The sequence below is a fragment of the Myotis brandtii genome, unplaced genomic scaffold (genome assembly GCF_000412655.1).
Source record: "Myotis brandtii unplaced genomic scaffold, ASM41265v1 scaffold48, whole genome shotgun sequence".
Classification (NCBI taxonomy): Eukaryota; Metazoa; Chordata; class Mammalia; order Chiroptera; family Vespertilionidae; genus Myotis; species Myotis brandtii.
In genome coordinates, this window is record NW_005368341.1 from 5,495,239 (window position 1) to 5,507,943 (window position 12,705).

Here is a 12,705-nt window from a genome sequence, read left to right on the forward strand (position 1 = left end):
TTTTCTTCTCTCTCTCTCTCTCTCTCTCTCTCATTTTGAGGGAAGAGCTGCAGTCCCTCCCACAATTTCTCTTTTCATCCCTGTCTTGAAACATTGAGACAATGATTTATAGTATGGATGTGTGTGTGTGTGTGTGTGTGTGTGTGTGTGTGTGTGCGTGTGGTAAGTCCTGTGGAATGACTAAAAAGAGAGTTGGCTGTGGTCCCCTACCCCCACCCTGAATCTGGCACTAGCCCAGGTCTGTATTTTCCCCAGGTGGTCCTTAGATGATGGGGAGCAGGAAGGAAAAGTTTGCTTGTGTCAAGAATTGCACTTTTTAAATTTCACAGGCTTTTAGGACATTCTGGCTCTCTGAGCTGGAGGGTCAGGGCAGCAGGGGAACTATTTCCCTAGGCACGCTGCTGTCTTCTGGCGGGGAAGGCCATGGACTCTCACAGGGGGAGATTCCATTTGTCTGAGCCTGCAGAGGCTGACTCACTGCCCAGGGAGGGCAGAGTTCAGCCCCGAGTTGGGAGCAAGCCCCTGCCTTAAAGGCACAGCACATGGATTCTGGCTTAAGAGGGAAGGAGGGTGCTGACAAGTAACTGGGCTGCTCCTCTCTATTTCCAGCTGACTTGTTTATGTGGCCATGATTGGTAAACATACATTTCAACCAAAAGGCAATAATTTGCTCAAAAGCCCCCTCACTTAGGAATGGAGAAATGCATATTGGATTTTACATGCCCTCGTGAAATTGAAATCACCTGCATTATCCACATGGTTGAATAAGAATATTTATTGTTATGATTCACGTTCTGCTCCATAAGGGGAGAAAAAATCATTTGCACGTCACGATTTTTCCGCCTCCTTAGTTCTCAGCCCACTCACTTCATAAATTAACAACAGGTAGCATCAATCTCTCTTCAAAATATGTAAGACACATGTAACCTGGGGGCTCAGGCTTTGTGAGTTAGTCATTAACTTGAACGCCCACACCTTAAAGTTTAAGATCCTGCTGGCTTGATTGCCGGAAGTTCAGTGTTTTAGGGATACTACTCCAAGTGCATTTCCACAGGCTGTGCACAGATGCTGTATTCATAAATCACTCCTTGTCCTTCCTGGCTGAAATGACCAGTAGCCTAGAACTTAACAGTTAGAGCCCTGACAGAACCAGCAGTGCCTTTGGACTCGGCATTCTGGCTGCGTCCTGGGTATTGCCATGTGGCTGAGCTGCAGCCCTGCGGGGATTGGTGCTACAGGGACTAGGGCTCAGAGCTGCTCCCATGCAGCTGGAAGGATGAGGCTGCCACTGTACCCTCAGGCCACTCCTGGAGGTGGAAAGCTGCCAGTTACATCTGTGATCTGCTCGGTTAATGGGTGGGGGTGGGACAGATTATTTTCCTCTGTACTTGACAGGTTTTAGATATGTATGAAGGAGTAACTTATATTTAACATTTTTATTTGAGAAACTTTGATGTGTACTTCAATTTACTAGCTATCACCTTTAAAACTCCTTGACACGCACAAATTATCCGCTTGATTTATCATTGTCTTTTGAAGGTTGACTCATTTAGAAATGACATGACATTTGCATTTGAAATCAGTACTGTATTTATTTCATTGTTCTGAGCCTTTCCAAATAAACCTGGGTGTTTTTTTAATAATTGTGAGAAAAATAATAATGTAACAACCATTTATGAATTTATGGGTTATCCATAGTTCACAGCTCTTTCAACTTCAATCTTCACAAACTGCTCAGAATTGCAAAATGACCATGTTCCACCAATGGGGAAATTATGTTCCGGCACTGTGGCTGGAGCTAGATTAATAATAGTAACAATAAAAATCTTAAGAGCAAGCAAAGTAATTTTGTCCATGTTTCTTCACTCCTAATATCTTTCATAAAGAAAATAATAAAACTGATCTTCTATGTAGAGACATAAAAATCTTCTTCATGAGGATAAAGATAGGGAGGTCAAGATGGTCTGCCCTTGGTTGAAACTCTTTTTTGTGGCTTAGGATAAGCATAAATATACACACTACACTGTGATTTTTAAGAAGATGCTATTAGTAATATTCTTAATATTAGGATCTAAAAATAGGATGGATACTGCATCCAGGATTTTTACAATTATCCTTATACCCATGGCCCAGTTAGATTGCTATATGTAGAATTTAGACTACCATTGATCAAAAAGAGAGAAGTTTGAAATGAAAACTGGAATGCTGTTCAAAAGTTCCAATGCCAGCCATCATACCTAAATTCTAAATATGGGAATGAAAGACAGTGAGATAATTATAGTGAACTTTTATTGAGTGCCTACTATTTATCACACACTTTTCTGATCTTTAAATGAATTTAGTCACTTACTCATCCCAACTGCTCCCTGAAATAGTACCATTATTATTTCCAAGGATAGGGAAACAGGCTCAGCACAGTTGAAGAGCTTGCCCCAAATCCCAGAGCTAGTTAGTGGGAGGACTGGATACAAACGCAAGCAGTCTGGCTTGGAAGCCAGCATTCTGAATCACCACAGGATATCATTTGGATGTGAGATGTGCCTGCGAGGATAGAAATTCAGCAGAGAAAAGAACCGGAGGTGGCAATAATCTCCTAACTGAGAAAAAGTGTCCTGGAGAACCAGTCTTCCTACACTTTATTTTACAGATAAAGAGACTATCGCCAAAGCAGCTCAGATGACTTGCTTGAGGTTACGTACAGCTTGTCTGTGGTAGAGGTGAGAGTGGAGACTGGGTAGGTTTTTCTGACATTCATAAATTCAGCCAATGTTTGCTGTACCAAGCACGTTTTCAGGTATTGATGATACAGAGCAACGTAACAGATGAGGTCCCTGACTGCAGGAAGATTATATCATGACCAGAATAATGATTTCACATTAAACTGGATTACTGAGGGATACTGGGGAGCACCCATGTTAAACTATTAGAAAGTTAGGACTAGACAGTGATGGCGAACCTTTTGAGTTCGGCGTGTCAGCATTTTGAAAAACCCTAACTTAACTCTGGTGCCGTGTCACATATAGAATTTTTTTGATATTTGCAACCATAGTAAAACAAAGATTTATATTTTTGATATTTATTTTATATATTTAAATGCCATTTAACAAAGAAAAATCAACCAAAAATATGATTAGGTTCGCCATCACTGGACTAGACCATAAGGGGGCAGTGGGCTTGATATCAGTTCTACCCCATTTTATAGATAAACTTACTAAGATTCATGGATAATAACATATCCAAGTCATAAGTGTTACAGGCAAGCATTATTTAAACCCATCCTGATTTTCCTCACAGTGGAGGGAGAGAGAGAGAGAGAGAGAGAGAGAGAGAGAATGTGCATGTGTGAGAAGGACATTACTGCCTCCTGGTTAGGGAGTAGCTCTTTAAATGAATCAGTAAAGCTGGTTGGAACAAAATGCCTAGTCAGTTTGCCTGGAACCACAGAGACCCATTTTTCTGGCAAGACCCACACTGTCTAACCCCCCCCCCTACTCAATTTCATTAGAAATTCAAACCCACTACTGTGCATCTGAAACTCACTGCTGTGCATCTGGTTCAACTTCTCTAGGTGGAGGAGCCTGTGATGTTAGGAGCATCCAGCAGCCTGGCAGCTGCAGAAGAGATGGTTCAAACACCAAAGCTGGGGCCAGTGTGTCAGCTCCTCCCCAAATTAAAACGTAAAAAGTTAATCATTTTGGTGTGTGAAGATCTACTTCACTCTGAAAGACCAGGACAGCTGTGCCACCTTGGAGACAATTAGCACAAGGTGGCTCCTCCAGGTGGAGTGGTTAGAAGATCCACCACCGGAGGAAATTTGTGAAAGGCATTCCTCCCCAAAGTCTCCTCAGTAAGCTCCTCAACTAGAAAAGGGAGCCCAGTCTAGATGGGTGCTTGGACGAGTGGGTCACACCCTTGTTTCTAAGGGTCTTGGTGCCTTAAACCTGGGGGAGCCCAGTGAACTGAAGGACTCACTCATTTGCTACAGTTCTATAGGGGGCAGGGGTAGGGATTCGAGGGTGGGGGCTTTCTGCCTGTGAATTACTGTAGATTCTGTGGAGGTTTTCTGGGCATGGGAGGCCCTATCCTTCTGGCCTTCCTGAACCCACAGCTCACCCATCTCTCTGTCAGAGCTAACGTGGCAGAGGTGGCTGGGCAGTGGTTGGGAGGTGGTTACTGGCTGAGGGCCCTGAAACACTGAGTAATTCCTAGGATTGCCGGGACTGAAGGCACTATTCCAGACACTTCCACGTTGTCTAAAAGTATAAAAAAAAACTCCACCACCACCCAGCCCAACGTGTTGGAGGCAGATCCCTTGGCTCTGAAACAAGACCCATCCCTTTTATGGAAGGACGTTGCTGCAGAGTTCCACCATACAGGAAAGCCAGGGTTCTTTTTCTATTTTTTTTATAGAGCAGGGAGGGACAAGTCAGGAGTGAGGGACAGAGAGGGATGACTGAAGGGAACCACATAGCTTTTCCAAAAAATTTTGAATCTGCATTAACACTCTTGGCTTATAAAGACTAAAATTTGAGCTTCCTTCCACCTTCTCCAATGAAACAATAGACCACTTTTATGGAGCCCCTGGTGCAGTGTTAGTGCTGTGGACTTACCAAGGAGTCAGAAAGCATGGGGTTTATGATTTCAGAAGGAACAAGACAAGATATATTGCAGATTAAATTCTCTAAACAACAACCCAGTAGGGCCGACAAAATATAGGCCTTTGCAACTGTGCTTGGGCTGAGTGTTTGTTTACTGGGGAAGAGAAAAGTACAATCAAGAAAAAGGGAGATCATGTCAGGATGCCAGTGGAGTCAAGCAGATGGACTGACCGCCTGGAGTGACATCCCTGACTGCAGAGCAGGGAGGCCAGAAGTTGGGTCAGGGACAGGGGAACCTTTGAAGCATGGATTGAGAGCCTCCAGATCGATTTTAAATTGGATCCCTGGTTTTGGTGCAATTAAAAGCTACTGCAAAGTCTTAAGAGAAATGGTATGATCAAATTATTAGAGCAGTATGGTTTTTATTTTAATTAGGACAAACCACAGGCACTGGGGGATGAGAGGATCAGCAAGCGAGGTAATTCACTAACCCAGTCAGTTTAGGAGCTGACAAGGTCTTTCTGGAATCCACAAATTAAAGTTACAGCCTGACACTAGAGACAAGAGGTGGGTTTTTTTCCCCTCTTTAATTTGATCTGATTCAGTTACCTTGTTAGTTCTGACAGACTTGAATTGCCAGCTTCTTAGTTCCCCTCTTATATGTCCATAAACACTGAAATCATACCGTTTCATCCACGCATGTCTTTATTCGCGGTCACGGTTTAGACAAAGTGATGAGGAAAACATGTCCAGCCAAGGAGATACATATATATATATATTTTTTACCTATCCTATTTTGAAAAAAAGGAATTCATATTTTTCGTACTTTCTCATTATCAGCCTATTCCTCTTGGAGGATTTTAGTCTGAAATCTAAATGTGCTTACCAGCTGGGAAATATTTGACATTTACTTGATTTTGTCCCTTGGAAGTAAAAAATAAAATAAAAAATTGGCAGCCTTATTAAACAACAAGTCTGCTTATTTATTCCCTCCCCAGGTTGCAGGTTCTTTTCAAATGCGATAGACCTCTAACCAGTTTTCTGAAGAGAATTTCCCGAAGTGCAGCCTCTGGGCCTGGAAAACGCCACGTTGTGTTCTGGGTTTATAAAGGCTGAGAAAGCCATTTGGTTACATTTGCAGTTTTTCCTGCGGTTCTGGGTGGTAACACTCTCTTGCCAACATTATTCTTTCCTTCTTCTGGGAAGAGCCGTAATTGTACTTGGCTTGCTTAACACAAAGGCTCTGAAAAACATGAAGCTGATCCCTCTAGCGTTCTTTTGTGAAGACTACATACGACAGAATGCCCGGACGAAAGGCGGAAAACGGCAGCGGAATACCACAGACAATAGCGCCTGAAGTCAGTCTGTTTTTCAAATGACACTAATAAAAATGACTTACCATGACAATTTCGTGTGTGGTGTAGCATAGTTACAAAAGAAAATGTTGGCACTTTCCTGCAATCCATCCACATATTGGCAGAGTGCAATTGGTTCACATTATTGGAGGATGTGTGGCATGGAGAATTATCTGAACAAATAGTAAACAATTCAAATAACACTGGGCAGAGTTATCAGAGGTGCAGAGGCGATATAAACGAGCCTCGTTTTCAGAAATGAATTTACTGCACTGGTTAGGATGCTCTGACTATATTCATAGGCTTTTTCTGGTCAGACAAAGAGAAGAGTTATCACACATTTTACATTCTTTTTCCGATGTCCCCAATGTGCAATAAAAAGACTATGCTATCTTCTTCGTGCTTTTCTTTGGCATTTTCTTCTATATTCAAACAGTTATTAAACAGCTATTCTATTCCAGGCACTGAAGATAACAAAGATGATAAGGTAAAGTCACTTTCCTCAATAAACTGCATACTCCCACTGGGAGACAGGCTCTTAAGCAACTACAGTAGAGATGTATATAAAATGCTTGGGACTTGGGGAAAACACTATTAATTATTAATTAGGAAGGAGGGTGAGATATTTAAACTGGGTTTTGAAGAATGAGCAGGATTTAGAATCCTCATCGCCTTTGACTACTTCCCAATATCCAGAGGAAGCTGCCACGTAGGGGGGCGGGGGTGGGGCGGGGCAACTAGTCTTGGAGCTGGGCAGCCTCAGTTCTGCAGAGGGCCTCCAGGTTAGTACAGTTTTTCTTCTGATGGCTCCATTCTTTATATTAAATACAGTGGGGCCTTGACTTACGAGTTTAATTCGTTCTGTGACAGAGCTCGTAACTCAAATTACTCGTATGTCAAATCTTAAAGTGAACGAGTGAGACACGTGATGCTGGGCTGATGTTGTGGCGTTCACTGTGACGCTGCGCCAACTAGCGGTGGGGTATCTGAAGCTGGCTCGTAACCCGAATTTTGCTCGCAACTCAAAGCAAAAAATCGGCCGAGAGATGGCTTGTATCTCAAAAAACTCGTTAGTCGGGACACTCGTAAGTGAAGGCCCCACTGTACAAAGAACTATACTGTAAGAATGTCAACTTTCAGTTTAACGGAATAAAATTTTGACGCATTGTAGGGATGATTGGATTGCTGCTTTCGCTCTGAATTCTGAGCAGGAAGAGGAACTACACAAGCAAAGCCAAGGGAAATCATGAGAGGAGAACCACCAGATGAGTTGTGTGGGCTGAAGCAGGTCCTGATAGAAGGCATTGGGCTACATCGAAGATCTCTAAGAGCCTTTCCAGTTGTAAGAGCCCATGAATAAATGATCAGAATTATTACCAAAAGGGCAGACTGCCCCCAAAAGAGTCTAGGTAACTGCACGGCCACTCGGTGATATTTCCATCAGACATTGCCTAACAAGTTCATCTGCAAAAAAAGCCCCCCACTGACAAGATGATATCAACAGTGACATTGATAAGGAAGGTCGCTGGCTGGAGAACATTGAGATAGTTTTCAAAGGTGTTCTTGGCAGTAGTTTTGCACATTGAGATCACTTGGTTCATCATGTAAGCCATATCCTCTGCAGTTACTATATTTACAATTTACCTGCACAGTCAAAAAAAGTTAAAAGCATATTGAGGGGCTTAAGAAATCGTAGAATGCAAAATTGTGCTGTAATTCAGTGTGGATGCCACTATAGTAAGCAAATTGCATTTCACACGCAGTTAAAGTGATATAATTTTGTAAAGACTGGTATTTGGATATTGACCTTGTGTCTTCAGCCTTTTTATTCCTTCATTAATCACAATACACATTGTTGCAGTCATCCTGCCAATGGCACAAGAAAAGTTTTATACATATTCTCAGAAGAAATGGAGTCCTAAAATAATTTGGAAATTAAAATATTGAAAAGGAAATCTGCATTTTATAGGTATATCCATTAATTATAGAAGGGGTAAGGGGAGTGGAGAACACACGTTATGAGGTGGGACACCAATGTATTATGTCCTAAGAATATCTTCACACTTGAATTACCCTGGGCTCTCTTAGCCTTTGCAGCGGCATGAGGTCATACAAATGACCCTGTCTCAAATTTCATTGGTTCATTTTATTTATGACTGATGTTGAAATTGAGAAGTTTCAAAATGCCCATCTTTCTACCCACTATTTGGAAAAGTGTCTACTGGGGATGTCTCCTATGTGCAAGGATAAGCAACTTCCCTTGAACCAGTGCTATACTTCTGTACACCACAGTCTCTCTCTTCTTTGCCCAGCGTTACTGTCCCCCATCCAGTGATGCTTGCATAGATACATTAACTACATGCTGACACTGCTAATTGTTACTGGGCTGACACACATTCTTTAGAGTCCTAGAAATGCCAACTCTGGGTAAGGGAAGAAGGGAGAGAAGTTAGAAGGATGGGAGAGAAGATGGAAGGGAGAGAACATTGTTCTCCCTGACTTTGTGTCATGATTAAAAGTATTGCTTATGCTTTGGTTTGTTAACAGAGTAAAGCAGCCTTTGAAGGTTTATCTTTTTCTTTGAGATCCAGGAATGTATCAGTGGCAAAAGTAGGTTTACAGTTGTGAGTACATGAAACAGAGTGTATTCTTGTATTAGTGTTTATTAATTATTGTATTGTTTTTTCAATATGAACAACTGTAAACACACTTGTGCCAACCCTGTATGTATGTATGTTTATATATATATACATATTTTAAAAAGATAAAAAGTTAATAAGCCTGGGATTCTGCATTATTTTTTATTTTCTTCTCAATACTTGGTATTTATAAAAATTGGGTAGGTTTTAATTTTATATACAAAAAAAGGAGAAACATCTATAACTCAAGATTCTAAGCTTTAGCATTATGTCTAAAGACTGCAACATAAAGGGGGGGATAGTCAGTTTAAGATTCTGAGCTAACAATTTTAATAATTATTTATTGTTGCATATGCCATTGATGTATAAAGAAAATTTGATGGCATCTAAGATACCTAGACAAAAGCCAAGGTTAAAAATGAAAGATAAATTACAAAGAAAAAGAAAGTAAAGCGAGTGCTTGGGGAAGAAATGAAAGTAATTTACTCTGGTAAAGAGAAATTTAAAACGACTAATGGAAAAAAGACCTTGTCACTGAGGAAAATGAGAAGGAAGGAGGCCTTGTCTCTATCACTGGGTAGCTCTGTGTCTTTATATTCCATGGCACTGTATTGTTAAATACTGCTAGCTCTTTGATAGCTAACCTCGAGGGCTAAACTAAGAAATCCAATTACTTTTCTAGAAACCCTAGTGATGACCAACTAAACTGTGGCCCTTGGGGACAGTATTTGTATCCTTTGACAGCAATTAATGAAACCAATAAATCAATTAGTTAAATTAAATTAAGGTCCACCTAGCTGTTTCCACAGCTCATCAATGTGTAACTAAATGTGATTATAAGGGTGCCCTTGACGAGAAAGGGATACAATTCAAGTGATCTTTACTTGAATTGTATGTCTTTATGTCCTTAACGTCTCCCGTTTACGAAATTATAGTTATTTTACCTTGGTGTTGACTCTATATTGGATGAAGTTTGCTTAGGGGAGAGTTCTTGATAGAGGCAATGGAAATGCTCTTTGTATTGCTAAGCGAAAACTGGTAACACTGGATACCGCAGTTCTTTCTATTTATTCCTTTCTTGAATTTAAGATATCTAATTTTTTTCTTTCCAAAAAATCACTGTATCCAGATCTATTTTCTTTTCCAAAGATTTGGCTCTTCTCTTTTCTGAAAAAGCTACCTCCTTTAACTTTTACCTTTTCTACAACCATTCTGATTTCCTTCTTTGCCTCTCTGGACTGGACTGCTCCTCTGATTAACCTCATTTAATTTCCCTACTTCCCAACTGTTTCACTTTCTTCTGCTTCCTTCCCACCTCCTCCCACACCAGCATTCTAACTTTTCCACATTATGAATATATTCTAACGCTTGCCTCCTCATCATTGAATTCAGTGGGCTTTCACCACCCTTGACTTCTCTTCAGACTTGGACATCATCAACCAATCCCTCCTTCTTGAACTGCTTTGAGATTAGTCATGCTACATACCAGGTCCTCTCTGTGCCTCTTGTATGTCTTTTTTTATTGCCTTCATTAATTCTTACCTTCACCAATTCCCTCTGCATATGCATTAAATATTTATCAATCATCCACTTTTGGAAGGCATTGCTTTAGGCCCTAAATGTAAAGATAAATGAGGCATGCTGTTGAGCAACCTATAAGGAGAGTGGAAGTGGCAAAGATAAATAGCTCTAATAGGTGAAACTGTAATAAAATTCCCTGCTAAAAGAATATAAAGGGTAAAGAGAATGAAGATGACACCTATGTTGAATGACCAGGGTAAAAAGAAGAGAAATGTCATTTCAAACATAAGAAACAGTATGTGAATAGACCTGGAGCCCATGACCTGATCTGAAATGCCATCTTGTGACGTTGAGAGTATTATTTGTGATTGATAATGTTGAAAAGATAGATTGTGGAGCTTTGAATGCTGGACAGGAGAGTTGAAACATTTTCACTGGAAATGTGTGGGCTAAAATTTGGGGGCTGATGCTTATGATCTTATAGAGCTGCAGAGGAAGCTTGTCAGTAATGTGGGGAATGGATTGGAGCCTGGAGTTCGTGAGACCACTGAGAAGCTGATTTCAATGTCTCAGAGAAAACCGATTAGGACCTAAACCAGGGTAGCTGCAGTGGGAATGGATAAAAGATACCCTGTGTGGGCAAAATGGGTAAAAGATAGTGTTGATGTGATGTTGAGGATTGGGGATAAAAGAGAAAATATTTAAAGATGACTCTGATTTTTCTGAAATAACTTTTAGATAATGTCAACATTTCAATACTTTCCCGCTGCTTCATTTTAGTGTTTGAAATACACTGCCTATATCGATTTAAAAAATTTGGGTTATAAGTGAGAGAAATCAACTCTGGTTAGCCAGTCAACAAAAATAAAATAAAAGGATATTGGAAGGATAGTAGAGTTATCTCAAAAACTGTAAGAAAGAGTTGAATAATCTAGCATCATGAAGAGCAGAAATTAAATTAGTGACAGATACCTGAAAATAAGGAATTTATGAATATTTTCTCCAGAATTCAAATTCCAACTCTCCTAGTTTCTGGGTTTCTCAGTTCACATCTGCATCCCCTCAGGATGTGAGTTGGCTGAGCTGGGTCCATTGTTTTCCCAGATTCATTCAATTGTGACTATTGTGGCAAAGTCAGATGGTACAGCTCTGACTATTAGAAGCCACATCTTTGTATGTAAAGGTCAGTTACAAATCCCCCCCAACCCCTCCTCACCTCACTCCCAGAAAAAGAGAAGCTTCTGTAAGCTGGGCAGATACCTTATCAGAAGTGTGTTCTCAATTGTTTTGAGTTATGGACTCACTTGAAAATCTAGTGAAAACTGATGCCTCTCTTCCCAGAAAAAAAAAATGCACAATCACAAAAATACATAAGGAGTTTTATTGACCCCTTGACAATTATGCACAAACACATAAAGAGTTTTATAAATCCCTTGAAAATTACGCGCAAACCCAGATTCACAAACTTTTGCCTGAAGAATAAAGTCTACATTTCTTAGCCTAACTTTCCAAGGCCTTCATGATGTGGTTTCTAAGAGCCTCTCATCGGTGTTGCATCCCACTCCTTCTCTCCTCAAACACTCACAGTTAAAAACAAATTATTTTCTCAACTCTAAACCTTAAATCATGCCATTTCTTCTTTCTGTAAAGCATGCCCAAATCCTCTTATCAAAATCTGATTCATCCTTTAATGGTCGAACTGAAAACCCGTTCCTTTTATGAGGTCTTCTTTGACTCATCCATCAACACAAGGGCACTCCCCCTCTTCTTGTCAAATATAATACTTTAAACCTATTTCTCTTGCAACATTCATTACTTTCTTCTTTCTATATAATTTCTATATGGCTCATCTCTGCTCTTAGATTCTAAGATTCCTGGAAATGGGACCTGGGTGCCATTTAGCTCAGTGCCTGCACTTCCAGTGTTCTCTGCAAGCAGAGAGCACTCAGAAAATGCTTGTCAAATGAATGAAAGGCTACTTACTGGGGGAGAAATGGTCTCTTTCTAATTTCATCTCGCTTGTATTTTTACAAGTTCTTCTTTTCAAAGGAATGAGTCCTTTTCTTATTTTCCTTTGTATTAATACTCATTTTCTTGGGCATTATGTTTTATCTCTACTTCCCCCCCTGGTAAATCCCATCTGTTTTCTTATTTTCTCTTGGAGAAAAATTTTCCCCTTTTATCATAAAAAAATATTAATTAGAATGACTATTTGTTTTCTTTTGTTCTACAGCCCATAGCATTGACTTTGGCCTCATTATTCACAGGAGGGACAATTCTGATCAAATCAAGAAGCACTCTCCCTTCCTTGAAATGCATTGTTCTCAGATTCACTAATGGGTGCTGAAAATTCACAGATGAGAAAACAGTGTCTGATATTTATATTGTAGGCAGCAACATTCAGTTCATTCCCACTATACTCCAGTATTTTTATTTCCTTAAAAAACAATAAATTTAGAAATTATTTAAATTAACTTTGGCAGAATGAAAGATTCCCTGTTCTTTGTTTGAAATGCAAAACCACGCTTACAAAATGGTCCAATAGGAAGTCTTTCCTGATGTGGACAGTGTTCCGGATGGAATTGGGGTGGC